The 16,271-nt window shown below is 34.5% G+C and overlaps 1 long non-coding RNA gene and 1 other non-coding gene across 2 annotated transcripts in view; both read left to right on the top strand.

The window, feature by feature from the left end:
• Positions 1 to 16,271, top strand: part of LOC111560164 — a 30,936-nt gene that overhangs the window by 5,650 nt on the left and 9,015 nt on the right. The gene's annotated exons all lie outside the window — the stretch shown is intronic.
• On the top strand, positions 6,032 to 6,136 carry LOC111560304. The gene has a single exon (XR_002742061.1). It is a non-coding gene; the product is annotated as a U6 spliceosomal RNA (small nuclear RNA).

The following is a 16,271-nucleotide window of genomic DNA, read 5'->3' as shown; positions in this document are numbered from 1 at the left end:
CGTTGCAAATGGCAATATTTTATTCTTTTTGATTGCCGAGTAGTATTTCATTGTATGTGTGTGTGTGTGTGTGTGTGTGTATATATATACATATATATATATATACATATACATATACATATGTATATGTATATATATGTGTATATATATATATATGTGTATATATATATATGTATATATATATGTATATACCACGTCTTCTTTATCCATTCATCAATTGATGGACATTGTATATATATATATATATACATATACATGGACATTGTATATATATATATATACATATACATATACATATGTATATGTATATATATATGTATATATATATGTATATGTATATATATATATGTATATATATATGTATATACCACGTCTTCTTTATCCATTCATCAATTGATGGACATTTGGGCCCTTTCCATACTTTGGCTTTTGTCAATAGTGCTGCTATAAACATTGGGGTGCATGTGCTCCTTCGAATCAGCACTCCTGTATCCTTTAGATAAATACCTAGTAGTGTAATTGCTGGTTCATAGGGTAATTCTATTTTTAATTATTTTTTTAATTTATATCCAAATTAGCATATAGTACAACAGTGATTTCAGGAGTAGATTCCTTAGTGCCCCTTACCCATTTAGCCCACCCCCTTCCCACAACCCCTCCAGTAACCCTCAATTTGTTCTCCATATTTATGAGTCTCTTATGTTTTTGTCCCCTCCCTGTTTTTATATTATTTTTGCTTCCTTTCCCTTATGTTCATCTGTTCTGTGTCTTAAAGTCCTCATATGAGTGAAGTCATATGATACTTGTCTTTCTCTGACTAAGTTCACTTAGCATAATACCCTCCAGTTCCATCCACTTAATTGCAAATGGCAAGATTTCATTCTTTTTGATTGCTGAGTAATACTCCATTGTCTGTATATACCACATCTTCTTTATCCATTAATCCATCGATGGAAATTTGGGCTCTTTCCATACTTTGGCTATTGTCTATAGCACCGCTATAAACATTGTGGTGCATGTGTCCCTTCGAAACAGCACACCTGTATCCCTTGGATAAATACCTAGTAATGCAATTGCTGGGTTGTAGGGTAGTTCTATTTTTAGTTTTTTGAGGAACCTCCACACTGTTTTCCAGAGTGGCTGCACCAGCTTGCATTCCCATATTTTTAATTTTTTGAAGACCCTCCATACTGTTTTCTAGAGTGGCTGCACCAGTTTGCATTCCCACAAGCAGTGCAAAAGAGAGCCTCTTTCTCCTCATCCTTGCCAACATCTGTTGTTGCCTGAGTTGTTAATGTTAACCATTCTGACAGGTGTAAGGTGGTATCTCATTGTGGGTTTGATTTGTATTTCCCTGATGATGAGTGATGTTGAGCAGTTTTTCATGTGTCTGTTAGCCATCTGGATGTCTTCTTTGGAAAAGTGTCTATTCATGTCTTTTGCCCATTTCTTCACTGGCTTATTTGGTTTTTGGGTGTTGAGTTTGATAAGTTCTTTATAGATTCTAGATACTAACCCTTTATCAGATATGTCATTTGCAAATATCTTCTCCCATTCCATCAGTTGTCTTTTAGTTTTGCTGATAGTTTCCTTCACTGTGCAGAAGCTTTTTATCTTGATGAGGTCCCAATAGTTCATTTTTCCTTTTGTTTCCCTTCCCTCTGGAGACATGTCAAGTAAGAAGTTGCTGTGGCCCAGGTCAAAGAGGTCATTACCTGTTTTCTCCTCTAGGATTTTGACGGCTTCCTGTCTTACATTTAGGCCTTTCATCCATTTTGAGTTTATTTTTGTATATGGTATAAGAAAGTGGTCCAGGTTCATTCTTCTGCATGTTGCTGTTCCGTTGTCCCAGCACCATTTGCTGAAGAGACTGTCTTTATTCCATTGGATATTCTTTCCTGCTTTGTCAAAGATTAGTTGGCCATATGTTTGTAGGTCCATTTCTGGGTTCTCTGTTCTGTTCCATTGATCTCTGTGTCTCTTTTGTGCCAGTACCTTAATGTCTTGATGATTACAGCTTTGTAATACACCTTGAAGTACGAAATTGTGACGCTTCCAGCTTTGGTTTTCTTTCTCAAGATTGCTTTGGCTATTCGGGGTCATTTCTGGTTCCATACAAATTTTAGGATTGTTTGTTCTAGCTCTGTGAAGAATGCTTGTGTTATTTTGATAGGGATTGCAGTGAATATGTAGATTGCTTTGGGTAGTATTGACATTTTAAAAGTATTTGTTCTTCCAATCAATGAGCATGGAATGTTTTTCCATTTCTTTGTGGCTTCTTCAATTTATTTCATAAGCTTTCTATAGTTTTCAGTATATAGATATTTCACCTCTTTGTTTAGTTTTATTCCTAGTTATTCTATGGTTATTGGTGCAATTGTAAATGGAATTGAAATCTGAATTTTTTTCTCATGCTTCATTATTGGTACATAGAAATGCAACCACTTTCTGTACATTGATTTTATATCCTGCGACTTTGCTGAATTCATGTCTCAGTTCTAAAAGTTTTTTGGTGGAGTCTTTTGGGTTTTCCATATGGAATATCATGTCGTCTGCGAAGAGTGAAAGTTTGACTTCCTCCTTGCTGATTTGGATGCCTTTTATTTCTCTGTGTTGTCTGAATGCTGAGGCTAGGACTTCCAACACTATGTTGAATAGCAATGGTGAGAATGGACATTCCTATTGTGTTCCTGACCTTGGGGGGAAAGCTCTCAGGTTTTCCCCATTGAGGATGATATTAGCAGTTGGTCTTTCATATATGATCTTTATGATCTTGAGGTATGATCCTTCTATCCCTACATTCTTGAGGGTTTTTATCCAGAAAGGATGTTGTATTTTGTCAAATACTTATTGTGATGTATCACATTGATTTGATATGCAGATATTGGACCAGCCCTGCATCCCAGGAATAAATCCCACTTGATCATGGTGAATAATTCTTTTAATGTATTGTTAGATCCAGTTTGCTAGTATCTTGTTGAGAATTTGCATCCATCTCTATCAGGGAAGTTGGTCTATTCTCTTAATTTTTATTGGGGTCTTTGGTTTTGTAATTAAGGTAAATGCTGGCCTCATAGAATGGGTTTGGAAGTTTTACTTCCATTTCTATCTTTTGGAACAGCTTCCAAAGAATAGGTGTCAACTCTTCTTTAAATATTTGGTAGAATTCTCCCTGGAAAGCCATCGGCCCTGGACTCTTGTTTGTTGCAAGATTTTTGATTACTAATTCTGTTTCTGTACTGGTTATGGGTGTTTCAGTTTTGGTAGTCTATATATTTCTAGGAATTTGTCCATTTCTTCCAGATTGCCCAATTTGTTGGCATATAATTGCTCATAACATTCTCTTATTATTGTTTGTTTTTCTGCAGTGTTGGTTGTGATATCTCCTCTTTCATTAGTGATTTTATTTATTTGGGTCCTTTCCTTTTTCTTTTTGATCATACTGGCTGGGTAGATCAAATTTTGTTAATTCTTTCAAAGGGCCAGCTCTTGGTTTCATTGATCTGGTCTACTGTTTGTTTTTTGGGTTTTTTTTTTGGGGGGGGGGTTGTTTTTTGTTTTTTGCTTTTTTAATTTCAATAGCATTGATTTCTGCTGGTTTGAGATTTTATTTGCTGTTCTTTTTCCACCTTTTTAAGGTGTAAGGTTAAGTTGTGTATCTGAGACCTTTCCTCCTTCTTTAGGAAGGCCTGGATTGCTATATACTTCCCTCTTATGACCACGTTTGCTGCATCCCAGAGGTTTGGGGCTGTGGTGTTATCATTTTCATTGGCTGCCATGTACTTTTTAACTTCCCCTTTAACTTTTTGGCTAACTCATTCATTCTTTAATAGGATGTTCTTTAGTCTCCAAGTATTCATGGTCTCTCTAAATGTTTTCTTGTGCTTATTTTGAGTTTCACAGCATTGTTGTCCGAAAATATGCACAGTATGATCTGGATCTTTTTGTACCTATTGAGGGCTGGTTTTCTTGTGATTAATTGACTTATATATTTGGGTGTTTACACGTTGGGGGCATAAATATTTACAATTATTATATCCTTGTTGATTTTCTGCTTAGATGATCTGTACCCTTCTTCAACACCCTTTCCCTTTCTCTGTCCTCTTTCCACAAAAACAACTCCCTACCCTCCATGGCTACATAACACATTTTAAAGAGTACATTTTTAATATTTGTTGAACTTTTTAAAAAGGATAGTAAAATATAAAATGAAATACCAGCAAAGCAATATTGCTTTGATACTAACTTAGTATTTTAAATTTAATGAGAAGCAAAATTTTTAAATGTTATGAAACAACAAAGGACTAATGGCTACTCCTTGAGAAAAAGAATGAACCATGTTTATCATAAGTATTCATCTCCTAAAAGTTTTCACAGACAACCACATTTGCTGATAGTTTCTGTTGCTTTTTAAAAAGTATTATTCGGGGGGGGGGGGGGCGCCTGGGTGGTTCAGTCGGTTGAGCGTCCGACTTTGCTCAGGTCATGATCTCGCGGTACGTGAGTTCGAGCCCCGCGTCGGGCTCTGTGCTGACAGCTCAGAGCCTGGAGCCTGCTTCGGATTCCGTGTCTCCCTCTCTCTCTCTGCCCCTCCCCTATTCATGCTGTGTTTCTCTCTGTCTCAAAAACAAAACATTTAAAAAAAAATTTTTTTTAAGTATTATCCGGGACACCTGAGTGGCTCAGTAGGATAAGCATCAGACTCTTGATTTCAGCCAGGTCACGATCATGGTTCGTGAGATCAAGTCCCACGTCAGACTCTGCAGACAGTGCACAGTCTGCTTGGGATTATTTCTCTCCCTCTCTCTCTGCTCTCCCCTGTTCTCTCTCTCTCTCTCTCTCTCAAAAAAAATAAATAAATAAATAAATAAATAAATAAACAAACAAACAAACAAACATATTGTTTTAAAGCAGGCATAAATACCAGATGAAAATGATAGCTAAGTCTCATGTAACCTAAGAAATGATAATTCCAATATTACTTAAAATATTCCATATTATAGATAAAGATAGAACTTCTCATTTTACTTCATGAAACTAGTATAACTTTAATATCAAAAGGTGATCAAGATTCTACCAAAAAAAGAATAATATAGGTAATCTCTATAATATATATGTAAAAATTTTAGTGAAATAATAGCAAATGGGGCACCTGGGTGGATCAGTTGGTTAAGCGTCTGACTCTTGATATCAGCTCACATCATGATCTCACAGTTCATAAATTTGAGCCCAAGTCGGGCTCTGCACTTACAGTGCAAAATTATCAGCGAAATTAATATATGCTCATATCAATAGATGCAAAAAAGGCATTTGACAAAATCAAAGGACAATTCCTAATAAAAATTCTTCATGTATTGGAAATTGAAGGATATTATTTTAATATAATAAAGAATACTTTAAAAAATTAGAAACAGAAAATATTAAATAGCAAAACACTAGAACTATTCCAATTGAAATTAAAAAACAGATGTTTCTATCAATCATTAATAATAAATACAATAAAACAAAGTAAATAATGTCTTAAATTGGAAAATATATTTTTGCCTTTGTTGTGATCAGATAACAAAATGACACAGGAAAATGTATTAAAATTACCCTAGAATTAATAAGAGAAATAAGTAAAGTGACCGGGTTCAAGTTAAATATATAAAAACCAGTAATTTTTAAATCTATACTAATAAGTAACTAAAAAGGAAATTGTAAAAAAAAATCATTTGCAATAAGAAAAAATTATATACATAGAATTATGCAACAGGAAACTCATAGAACCTAAATACAGAAGATGTAAACAATGGAAAGATACCGAAGTTAAATGGGAAGACAATATCATAAAAATATCAATTAGGCTATTGGCCTAAAAATAGACAAATAGATCAAAAGAACTAAAGAAAAACTCCAGAAGTGTTTTCCAATATATGTAGCCATTTAATATAAGACAAATATATTTTAAGTGAGAAACAAATGAACTCCTTAATAAATTCTGCTGACACAAATGACTACCCAATTTAAATGACAGTAGAATTTACCCCTATATTTCACATTTAAAAAATAGTTTCCAGTTGGAACAATATAGAGAAGATTTGAATGGCCCCTGTGCTAGGATGGCATAGAAATCCATGAAGCATTCCATATTTGGGGCCATTAAGGAGGGCACTAATTGTGATGAGCACTGGGTGTTATATGTAAGTGACGAATCACTAAATACTGCTGCTGAAACCAATACTACACTACACGCTATATGTTAACTAACTTGAATTTAAATACAATCTTAGAAGAAAAAAATAAAAATAATTTCCAGATTTTTTAAGATGTAAATGTAAAACATGGAACATTAAAATTCATGTGTAAAAATCTAGAAAATTATATGTATGGGCAAGGGAGAGCTTAACCCCTAGAGACAAAAACTTAGGGAAAAGATAGTCCTTATATGACAGTATCAAAATTTAAAAGGAAATGCGTATCAGAATGAAGTGAAATACCACTTTTTTAGTCATAATGACAAAGATTTAAAAGATCAATGAAACATTTTCTGGGGAGATGCAAGAAAATATAATTTCATAATGGATAAATGTGAACTATTGCTTTTTTGTAAAACTATCTGTGAATATGCCATAGATATCCCATAAAACTTAAATACTATATCATAAAACGATATACATACATACTTTTATCCATATATTTAAACAAACTTTGTACAGTGTAAAAAGTAAACAACGATAAAAAATGAAATACCTATTAATGAAGGGAATGACTGAATCATGTCACCATAAAATACTATGCAGACATTTTAAACATTGAATTAAAGTCATTGCAGTTAGTTGGCATGATTTCCATCAGGTATTGTTAAGAAGAACAAGATTCAGACAAATGTGAGACATCATTTTTCTAAAACCAAGAATTACCCTGCCCCCCAAAACCACTGTACATGTTAAATGTATATGTGCTTGTATATTTATGTATATGATTAAGCATGGAGTAAATATGAAAGGATGCATATTTGGACATGAATAGATTACCTAAGTTGGGGAGAAAATGTGGGCCAAGGAGGGGAAGAATAAGGAAGGAATAAATAATTACCACATTTATTCATTGTTTATAAAATAAGAGAAATGCTTCAGGATTATTTAATAAAATTTAATATGTGAAACTTTGGTTGAAAGAGACAAAACGGGGTGGGGGGAACAGGCAGAACTGTGAAATGTTTATATTGTTTTAATGCCATGAATGAGGTAAAGCAAGAACATGGTGAAAGGTAAATCAGGTCATATTTCCAGTAAAGGTTGCAACACACATGCGTATACCATTTGGGCTCATTTGGGAAATATGTATCTTCCCACTTGATTCAAATGATACCTTGATGAGAAAAATCCAATGCCAAATGGGTAAGCAGTAATTGGAGGCAGAGCCATATGTGGTCTTATGAGGTCCATCATGGGGAAAGATGTGGAGAGGCAGTTGGAGAGGTTTTACCACAAAAATGTTGGGTCATGAAGGAAATTAAGTTATGTAAAAATGGGTTAAGTGAAGTTTGCATACTGAGGAGTTTCTCAGGAAGGGACAGATAACATGTTTCTATTACCAACTTTGTCCAAAATCAGTCTGCATAATAAATCACCTGCCTGAAAAGCAGTGGCAACTGCTTGCTCATTCTTCTGTTGTTACTCTGGAAATTGGGTTTGAGATCCAGACAGATGCTGCAACCTGATCCTTAGATTGCTTTCCTGTCCTTATCATGGGTTACTCTGGGTTGGGTCCTCCTATAATGGATAGTTCCAGTTAACAATTTACTGATCATATGCTTTTAATGGTGAGAAAATAAGGCACACAAATAACAAATGCAATACTTTTGTTTAAAAAAGTGTGAGTAACATGGTAAGGTATTTAACTTTTTCTTCAAGAAAGTAAAATGAAAACAAAATGAAAAGTCTTTTAAACTGTGATGTGTGCTTTTTAAAGATTAGAAATCAGTAAATTTGACACTTCTCATCATTTAAATTCAGTACATTAAAAATGGAAACTACATGGTAGTGAGGTACAAATCTCATCTGGCTCAACTTATAAATTGTTGATAAAAAATTTAAGAATATATTTACATGGCATTTTAAAAAGCCTACTGTCTTGCATAATAGTCCCAAAGGAGCTTATTATAGTTTTAGAAGATTCTCCATTATTAGAATTCAGCATTGTACAGTGTTTTACTAAATATATGTATCTATATTCTTCTGTTATGTAGACCATATTAAATTGATTTGCAGTTCTCATTCATTAAGTCTTCTGACTAAAATCTCATACTCTAAAAATAATTACCTTAAATATTATCAGCCTTAAAAAGGAAGGAAACCCTGTCACACGCTTATGACATGGATGAAACTTGAGGACGTTATGCTAAGTGAAATAAGACAGTCACAAAAAGACAAATACTATATGATACCACTTATATGAGGTATCTAAAGTAGTCAAATTCATAGAAACAGAAAGAAGAATGGTGGCTGCCAGGAGCTGGTAAAGGAGGAAATGGGGAGTTGTTTAATGGATACAGAGATCCATTTGGAAAGATGAAAAAGCTCTGGAGATACCTTGCACAACAACATGAATACACTTAATACTGAACAATAGTTCATTACTTAAACTACTTAACACTAAAAAATAGTTAAGATGGTAACTTTTATGTGTTTTTTTACCATGATTAAAAATAAAAAATAAGGTTATGATCTTAAAATACACAAGTGTTTATGAAATTTCAAATGTGTTTGATGAAATATACTTTCTTCTCATGGTTGTAATATAAAGGATTTGTTGGTAACATGTCTTTACCTGGGTGAAGGAAAATTCTACTAAAGCCCAGTAAATAAGGTAACAAGTATTTATTAATTCCTTGTTATAAACAAGATATTGAGAGGTATACAACACATTTTTGTAGATACATAGATAGGTGATATAGATATGGATATAGATATAGGTACAGTAGTTGGTGCAAATCCTAATAACGTTAATAAGTGGCAATTCAAGATACAAAAATGTCAAGAAAATAATAGAAGTCACAAGATGGTGCCTGATCAGTAGTTAAGGGAAGGTTACTAGATAAAAGAAATCTTTAGCCTAATTGAACTGGCTGAATAACTAACACAAGTGATATGCATATGTCCCACATATACAGTAGATAGTTGAAGACATTTTTCCTAACATATTTGTGGTTAAAAGGAACTGATATTCATTATGTCACATTTTATACAACTATTTGATAAGGTATCTGAATTTATCTTTCTTTGCTTCCTCCTCTACTTTTTTTTTTTTTTAGCATATGAAAATTAAGTCTCCAAAAGTAATCCAGTAATGCCAAACTCACACAAACCCAAACCTGGATAAATGTGACTCCAAAACTTTCTGTCAAATTAATTTCAGCTACTAGGACATTAAAATATAATCTTTCATTTTTCTGCCTTCTCCCTCACATTTCCCCCTGTTTATTCTAATATACCTCAGGCACCTCTTTTCCCCTCTTATCAAAACACAAGCACACAAACCCACACACAACTCTGCTTACCCCAGTTCTTGGGATAGAGCCTGAGGTGGCAACATAATCAGATAGGAAAAGTAAAGGAGAGAAGAATCTTCAGGCCCCATTCTTGAAGGTCATCCCATTCGCCACCAACTACCAAGAATCTCATTATCTAGTGGTCTTTTAGTCATTCTTCTTATTCCTACTCTCCACTAATACACACACTTCACAGAGAATGTTATAATAGGTGTGGTAAACATATCTTAGGAAATCCTTGGAATGACCACACCAATTCCTAGGTATTTGCTAGAATTCTTTCCTGTGCCCGGAGTACACTCTTCCAGTAACATGTGTCCTAACTTTATTTTCATTTTTGCACTCATTTTTATCTGTAATATGTAGGGGTTGGAAAATGATTTCTAGACTCATTTTTTAATCTGTAATATTTAAGATTCTGGAAACTGAAAATTTTTTTAAAAACAAGTTTTTTCAAAAAGGGCACTAGATGGCACAATTTTACCAATTTATGCTAATAAAGTCATTCATCCTCGTATTCACAAATAAAATAATTTCATTTTATAAATAGTTACATGTAAATAATTTAATAGGAAACCTGTATAACAATAAAGAGAAAGGTTCTTGACAATATAATATTTCCAATATACCATGTTTTATGGCCTTATTTATGAACATAGCAAGCAGAATTCTAGCATTGGATGAATAATTTAAGTAACCCAGAGAAAACAGCCATCTCTATAGTGAAATACACCAAAAACCTATGGATGTTTAACATTATGTCTATCAAATGTACATTTTTATAGTATTACTAATATATAATAAAACACTATAATATAGTAAAGTGGACTGATGATTCCACTGACTTTGAATGCTTAAAATCAGATGCTAGTGAATGTTTCTTACTTCACTGCTTGCCTTAAGCTCATTATATCCAGTTAGGAACCTTGTCTCCTCATGGTTAAAAATGAATAAATTCATCCAGTAACAATAGAAAATGACTAAGGTCTATTCAATTTAGTAGCCAGTTGACCTTTTATTTGCTAAAAGTACCATATTTAGAACAAAAGTCCCAGATCTATCTAATGTTTTCACTATCACTTCATTTTCTGGAATTATTTATATTTCACAAAGTTTATCTGTTCTTGAACTGTATCTTGACATATAGGACAGCACATCAGCCAAATAAACAGAATGTACACCTCACCTGGACAGTCTCCCAACCCTGGCTCAGGTTCTTGGAGGAGTCTTGCCTAATTACCTAGTGTGTACTTCTACCAGATGGTACAATCAACTGTGGTAAATCCTTATTTAAGAGACTAATAGGGAAATGTCTCTACTTTTGCCTAATGAAAAAGTTCTCCTGTTTAGAGGAAAGTCATCATCATGGACAAATGAAACAGCTTCTAGAGGATCACATATGAAAAGAGGAGTAGGGAAAATGACATCTACATTGTTAGCTACACTGGGCTACTCTAAATATTAACAGAGTAAATATAGCCAAATTGCCCTTACATTTCAACAAACCAGGCAAAGCAGTGTGGTGAATGGCCTGAGGGAGTAAGAGAACAAGAAGTTGGATAATTACTAGAAAGGACCTCTTGAAGCAATACTGGAGATCCTTGAAAGTTAATGATTCCATGAATAGCTCATCAATGGTAATGCTAAGTGGACAATGATTTCTTATAGAAAGTTGCTCCCAGACATCAAAGATGACTTACCCTATAACCGCTGAACAAATAGCAGTATCTGCCAAATTCTACTACATGTTTTACATAAAGACATGAAAGAAATTCCAAATTCGAAACCATAACACTGTTGCCAACCATCAGCCCAACAAGTTAATCAGCTGTCTTTTTTTAAGATCGGTTACCATGATAGGATAGGAAAGATAGATTCTGTTCTTTTTGTTCTTAAATGCTAGGCTTCACTTCAAAAAGTCTTTTTTCTCTTCCCTTAAAATAATGTTTAACTGATATTGTAACCAATGTGTACTACCCACTGTGATAAATAAGGAGGAAAATAGAGTAATAACAGGATATACTGTTCTTCGTAAGAAATGTGTGTATGTATGTATATATATAGGGAGAGAGAGAGAGGGAGACTAGAGAGAATATATGAGCCCATTTAGCACTTCTCAAGAGAAGCATTATAATGTGAGTACATAGTGGACATTATTGTTTATTCCCCAACATGTCAGTTCCACTGCAGAAAACTATCTGAGTAAACTATGGTAATTCATTCCCTTTGACAATGATTAATTCAGAAAGGGCTTGTGACCCAACTATGGCTATTGTAGGAGTAATTCTAAAATGAGTCCTTAAAGATTTCTCACCCTAATCCCTGAAGCCTATGAACATGGTGAGATGTCACTTTCATGCTTGTGTTCTCTTTGGCACAGTCTTAAGAAAGAGAAATTATCTGGGCAAGCTTAAAATCTAATCACACCAGCTCTAAAAAGCAGAGGGGTTTCTTCAGATGATAGCAAAAAAAGTCAGAGATGGGGCACCTGGGTGGCTCAGTTGGTTGAGCGTCCGACTTTGGTTCAGGTCATGATCTCAAGTTCAAGCCCCACATCGGGCTCTGTGCTGACAGCTCAGAGCCTGGAGCCTGCTTTTAGATTCTGCGTCTCCCTCTCTCTCTGCCCCTTCCCTGCTCGCTCGCTCTCTCTCTCTCTCTCTCTCTCTCTCAAAAATGAATAAACATTTAAAAATTTTTTAAAAAGAAAGAGATTCAAAACAATAGGATAGAAGAGAACCACTTGACGAGGAATGCAGACAGCCCCAAATTACTCAGATCCACCCCTTAGCTAATAGCCAGCAAGGAAATGAGGATGTTGATCTTATTACCACAGGGAACTAGATTTTGTCAACAATCTGAATGAGCTTGGAAGTGAGTTTTTCCTCAACTCTTCCAGAAAGAAGCCCAGCATCCTCTACAAACTGGACATTAGCCTTGTGAGTTTCTAAACACAGAACCCAGTAGAGCCCACCTAGATTTCTATCCTATAGAACTATGAGATGACAAATGAATGTTGCTATAAGCTACTAAGTTTGTGGCCATTTGTTATGACAGCAATAACAAATTAATCCAGTGGCCAAAGAATTGTAAAATATAGTCTACTAGTGATTCTGAGGAAATTGTATTTCTACAAGAGAGCCACAGGACAAAATGGTGTCTCTTCTTTTTTTGAATGTTACTATGTCCAGACCTAATGGACAGAACTAACTTGTGGATATATAGAATTATGTTGTTGAAATTCCTAAAACTAAATCACCCTTAAAATCACAGAATAAATGTACTTGATAATAACGTTCGGGACATAAGCATATTAGAAAATAGAGTAAACCTATGTCTTCATGCTACTGAAGAGACTAACCTTGGAGCTGACCCTACTTCAGGAATAACAGATATGTGAGATAATCTTTTTGTTGTTTAAGCCAATTGGAGGGAAGATTTCTGTTAGGGACAAAATATTTTAACTGATAAGACATTGATATAAAGCTAGTATAGTTACATCTGGAGACCCAGTGTTAAGTAAAAGAACACTGAAATGAGAGACTTGAGATAACATAGATCCAGCTGTAGTTATGTATTTATTTAATTTCTCATACATTTATGAAAGTATTTCATTTTCTCCCCTTTTTAATTTATATATCTAATGAAATAGAAAACATTGAAAAGAAGATTATATGGAAGAGATTTCTGTGATGACATGAAAAATTTATACCTAATATCAATACAGCTTGTTAAGAAATTTCAAGTTTGGCCAACAAAAGTGATGCTTTATTTCCATGTTGTGAAATACCAAAACATTGTCAATACATAGAAATTTGTAACTAGTTAGTTATCTAAGTATGAAAGGAGGTATCGAGATTGGGATAGAGATTTGGAAGTCAGCATATGAGAGGTGCCTGGGTGACTCAGTCAGTTGAGTGGCTGACTTTGGCTCAGGTCATGATCTCACAGTTTATGAGTTCAAGCCACATGTTGGCCTCTGCACTGGTAGCACAGAGCCTGCTTGAGATTCTCTCTCTCACCTCTCTCTCTGCCCCTTCCCCACTCATGCTTTTTCTCCCTCAAAATAAACTTTAAAAAAAAAAGGGAAGAGAGATTAATGGTCACCCAACATAAGACAAAAAGAGACAAACAGTGCCTGAAGATAGGAAGAACCCTCAGACACAACTAAGATTAAAGACCTGTAGGCAAAAGAGGAGGATCCTGTGAATGAAAATAATAAAATTGGTTAGGCATATGTGATTAGAATCAGAATAAATAATGTCAGGAAAGCTAAAAGCATAGAGGATGGAGCTTTGAGAACTGTTTGTCCAACAATCAGAAGTAGAAGAGAGATTTAGTAAGATAAAGATTGAAGTGGATTGTCTGAATTTGGCATTTTTAATGCATTATTTATTTCAGTACAGATAATCTCAGTCATGGGGTGAAGAAGGTGGGGGATAAGCAGAAGCCAAATTGCTGTGAGTTGAGCAGTGGGAGGGACACTTCATCTCCTGAGACTGGAGGGAAGGAAATAAGGATCAATGCAGATGTTTATCACAATGGAAATATGCAAATGAAGGCACATGGAAATAATACAACAGCAGGGTACCTAAGCTCAAGTGAAGTAATTACAAGGAGAACAATGCTCAAAAGATTTCCTAAAACACCATCTTACACAATCAGAATAGTTATCGATGTCCAGAATATGATACCAACCTCAGTGTAGCTATAAGTAAAACATTAATTTACTTTCTGCAATTGTCAGTACAGAATGCTACTGGGGGTGTTCTCTAAAGAATTTGGATATGAGTTAAATAAGATTGTCTTCAAAGAATAAAACTATGTACTTACATATAATTCATTTATAGGCAAAGTCACCTGAAAGACAGAATTCTTGCCAAGTCAAGCCTGTAATATTTGAGGTAACTTATGGAATATATTAACATAGCTAATGAAAGAATGTATCCATAAAAAAGGGAAGGAAGTATTGATTGGCTATGGAAGGAAATAAGAAGCAAATCATCAGGCAAAGCCACCCCAATACAGAGATGAATATTTTTGTCTTGCTGGCCAGGCTATTCCTGGTGGGAAGACCAATAGAGAAAATATATGCACAAAAATTATTATAATTCAACCTATAGATAGAGTACCATGGTAATTAAGAGGAAAGGAGATGACTTCTAATTGATCAGTGATATATGAGGACTGAAGCAGGGAAGAATGAAATGTCAGGAATATGGAAGAATTTGCTATTGTTCTATAATTTTTTCATTTCTGTGTTTTATTTTCTCAACCAAGTTACCAAGTTCGTTCTGGTCAGGAACTCATAGATCGCAAAACAAAAAACAAAAAACAAAGCAAAACAAAATCTCAACACCACTTGCTCTAGAGTAGGATTACAACTAAACTCCTACAGGTTTGCCAGCAAATATGTAGAATATACTCTTTCCAATGACCTCATGGGAATTTCTGTCAACTTGGCACCTCATATGGAATAGTATCAAAGCTCTTACTTCTGGGGTGCTGGCTGGCTCAGTGGGTAGAGTCTGTAACTTTTATCTCAGGTTTATGAGTTCAAGCCCCACATTGGATATAAACTTTACTGGGAAAAAAAGTAGAAGAAGGAGAAGGAGAAAGAAGGAGAAGGAGAAGGAGAAGCTTACTTCTGATTTCCAGAGCAGGTTTACAAAGTACACAGAGCTACTTACAGTTGATGTCTTGAGGCCCTGAAAAGAAGTGGCAAGTAATTAAGCCAAAGTTATGCAACCTGTGAGATCAAAGACCCACCACAAAGATAGGACAGGACAATCTTCATGTACCAAATATTTGTTGCGGATCTGCTGAATGCTAGGTCTTGATCTAGGCACTACAGAAATAGAGACATAAGAACACATTATCCTTAGTGTCAAGGACATGACAGTCTAATGCAGAGATAAGTGAACTACAGCCCATATTCCATACTCCGTTCACTGCCTGTTTTTACAATAAAGTTTTATTGTAACAGTCACACATTCATTTTCATATTATTGATGAATGCTTTCCAGCTACAACAGAGCTAGATAGTTGCAAAAACAAGCCATATAGCCTTCAAAACTATATATATATATATATATATATATATATATATATATATGTTACAATTTTTCTAAACTATTTGAAATAAGTTGCAGACATCATTCCACTTAACCCCTAAATCCTTCAGTATATATTTTCTAACAAGGAAATTCACTCACATAACCATAATAAAATGATCAAAATCAGGACATTTAACCTTGAACAATATTATTTAAATTGAAATTTTACCAGTTGTTCTTATGTTCTTATTTCATTTATATATATAAAAAAAAAAATCTGGTGCAGAATCCAGTCTGGATTACACTTTACATTTAGTGTTTATGTCTCTTTTGTCTCTTCTTTACCCTAAAATAATTCATTAGTCAGGGAGCCTGGGTGGCTCAGTCAGTTAAGTGTCCAACTTCAGCTCAGGTCATGATCTCACAGGTTGTGGGTCTGAGCCCCGCATCAGGCTTTGTGCTGACAGCTCAGAGCCTGGAGCCGGCTACAGATTCTGTGTCTCCATCTCTCTCTGCCCCTCTCCTACTCTCTCTCTCTCTCTCTCAAAAGTAAATAAATATTAAAGTTTTTTAAATAAGTCATTAGTTTTTCATGATATTGAGATTTTTTTTAAGAGTATATAGACCAGTTATACATCCTCACTTTCAGTTCATCTAATGATTAGATTCAGGGTATGCATTTT

This window comes from Felis catus, chromosome B1 (genome assembly GCF_018350175.1).
Source record: "Felis catus isolate Fca126 chromosome B1, F.catus_Fca126_mat1.0, whole genome shotgun sequence".
Taxonomy (NCBI): domain Eukaryota; kingdom Metazoa; phylum Chordata; class Mammalia; order Carnivora; family Felidae; genus Felis; species Felis catus.
Note: the sequence above shows the minus strand (reverse complement) of the source record. Positions and strands in the feature narration are given on the sequence as shown.